The sequence below is a fragment of the Rhinopithecus bieti genome, unplaced genomic scaffold, assembly GCF_001698545.2.
Source record: "Rhinopithecus bieti isolate Rb0 unplaced genomic scaffold, ASM169854v2 scaffold_21201, whole genome shotgun sequence".
Classification (NCBI taxonomy): domain Eukaryota; kingdom Metazoa; phylum Chordata; class Mammalia; order Primates; family Cercopithecidae; genus Rhinopithecus; species Rhinopithecus bieti.
In genome coordinates this window covers 1,277,344-1,279,782 of record NW_016810610.1, presented here as the reverse complement: position 1 = coordinate 1,279,782, position 2,439 = coordinate 1,277,344, and the positions used below count along the sequence as shown (strand labels likewise).

The following is a 2,439-nucleotide window of genomic DNA, read 5'->3' as shown; positions in this document are numbered from 1 at the left end:
CAGGCAGGAGCTTTGGTTTCCATGTCAAGAGAGCTATGGAAAGGGTATTACAAGAAGAGGCTGTAAGGTTGTAGATGGACGGTTTTCTGGGCCCACGGCTGGGGTAGGCTACACTGGATGGAAATCTTCACACTCACAGGGCTGACACCAGCCTCACCCAGAAACTTGGGGAAGCCTCCTTGTCCTGGAATGTGCCTCCAAAGCTCTCTACTGAGAAATCTTTTTTTTTTTTTTTTTTTTTTTTTTTTCAGCCCAGAGGTCTTTTATTTATTTATTTTTTTAAGAAAAACACCTATTATGCCATGAATTGCATAGGAAATAGGTTCCAGCAGCTCAGGCTCCTTCCCCATTGGTCGCTCACAAAGTGTGCTTCTCTGGGTGGAGCAGGCTGGCGCTTCAGGCTGAACCCAGGTAGACTTTCTCTTTGGCTTCTTTGCTTTTTCTGATCAATTTTCCTTCACGAGGCGTTTCAAGGAACAGCTAAGTCTCGGCTCTAGAGTGCTTAATGTGCTCAATACGCCCACCATTAATTCTCTGGGCAAGAATCTTGCCCGCTTAACTTGTTTTTGTTTACCAACAATGCGCACAGGCATGTTGGGTAACCGTTGTAGACTCTCCAGTTTTTGGGCCATGGTAACACCTTGTGGGGCATTCTTTTTGAAAACAGTACCCATTCCCTTAATGTCTACAATATCACCTTTCTTACAGATTCGCATATACGTGGCCAAAGGAACAACTCCATGTTTTCTAAAAGGCCTAGAGAACATATATCGGGTGCCTCTCCTCTTTCCCTTTGTGTTCGTCATTTTGGCGAAGTACTGGAAGATGGCGGTTCCGGCCGAAAAGAAGCGAGAAATCTTAACACCACACTCCCTTGGTGGAGAAATGTTTGAAGGAATTCTCTTGTAATATTACAGGTATTGAAGAATGCATTTGGAGCTGTGAGGCAATAAATAGATAAGCAACACATCCTTCATCTTTAGAGCTTCCTTAGTTCATTTGGTTCCAAGGACCTACAGAACCCAAAGGTCATTAGTCCCTGTAAAGCCAGGAAAAGGCTGGCCTGGTGTAACCTCAGGCAAAACACTTCCTCCTACCAGCTTTTTTCCTTATCTTACAATAAGGGGTTGGACCACATCAGTGGTTGTCAAATACCAGGCTACTGTGAGGTGAAGAAAACAAATACAATATTTTGTAGACTTGAAGTCATTCAATTTAAAAGTTGATTCTTTCTACCTTTATTTTCAGTGTTAAAACATCCTGTCGTTTATGAAATAGTGATCGTAAAGGGGAAAAAAAATTTCATCCTTACTTAGCAAAATAAAAGCAAGCTCAGAATTTTGTTTTCAGTTTTCCTATCCTGAAAGTCTGGTCACTCTGGAACTGGATGCTCTCTCTTGAAGGGCTCTCTCATTTCTGACGCTGGTCTAGAGGACCTGTTGGTCTTTGCTTCTTGTCATCCAACTCAAAAGCAGACAGAAGAAACTCTAGAAAATGTGACCGCTTCAGAGCATGTGTAGTGAATTTGGGTCTGTCACAGAGTATCAGCAAGGTTCTGCACAATGATGACTGTCAAATATATGAAGAGTTTCATAATTTTAAGATATCTTATTAAACTCTACGGCAACCACAAAAACATTTTAAAAAGAGGCATAATTCATAAAGCCATAATGAAAATATAATCAAATTTTATAAAATAATACAAAAGCAAGCAGAAAATCTGGACAAAGATGGAACACTTATTTCGCCTATGTCTTGTTTTTTTTTTTTTTTTTTTTTGAGACGGAGTCTCGCTCTATCACCCAGGGTGGAGTGCAGTGGCACAATCTGGATTCACTGCAACCTCTGCCTCCCAGGTTCAAGCGATTTGCCTGCTTCAGCCTCCCCAGTAGCTGCGATTACAGGTGCGCACCACCACACCTAGCTAATTTTTAATATTTTTGGTAGAGATGGGGTTTCACCATGTTGGTCAGGCTGGGCTCGAACTCCTGACCTGAAGTGATCTGCCCACCTCGGTCTCCCAAAGTGCTGGGATTACAGGTGTGAGCTACAGTGCCCGGACAATTTTTTTTTTTTTTTGAGAAGGAGTCTCGCTCTGTTGCCCAGGCTGGAGTGTAGTGGTGCCATCGCGACTCACTGCAACCTCCGTCTCCCAGGTTTCAGCGATTCTCGTGCCTCAGTCCCCCAAGTAGCTGGGATTACAGGCTCCTGCCACCACACACCTGGCTAATTCTTATATTTTCAGTAGAGACGGGGTTTCACCATGTTGGCCAAGCTACTCTTGAACTCCTGACCTCAGGTGATCCACCTGCCTTGGCCTCCCAAAGTGCTGAGATTACAGGCAGGACTCACTGCCCCGGCCTAGCAGGTGTTTCTTACTTAGCATAATGGCTGAGTCCAAGTGGCAGCAAAGAGTCTACGTTCTATCAAAACATACAT

The 2,439-nt window shown here is 43.7% G+C and overlaps 1 pseudogene; it reads right to left on the bottom strand.

Annotated features, from left to right (window-relative positions):
* Positions 1 to 263: 263 nt before the first annotated feature.
* Positions 264 to 894, bottom strand: LOC108542448 (60S ribosomal protein L21 pseudogene; annotated as a pseudogene).
* Between the last annotated feature and the right edge of the window lie 1,545 nt (positions 895 to 2,439).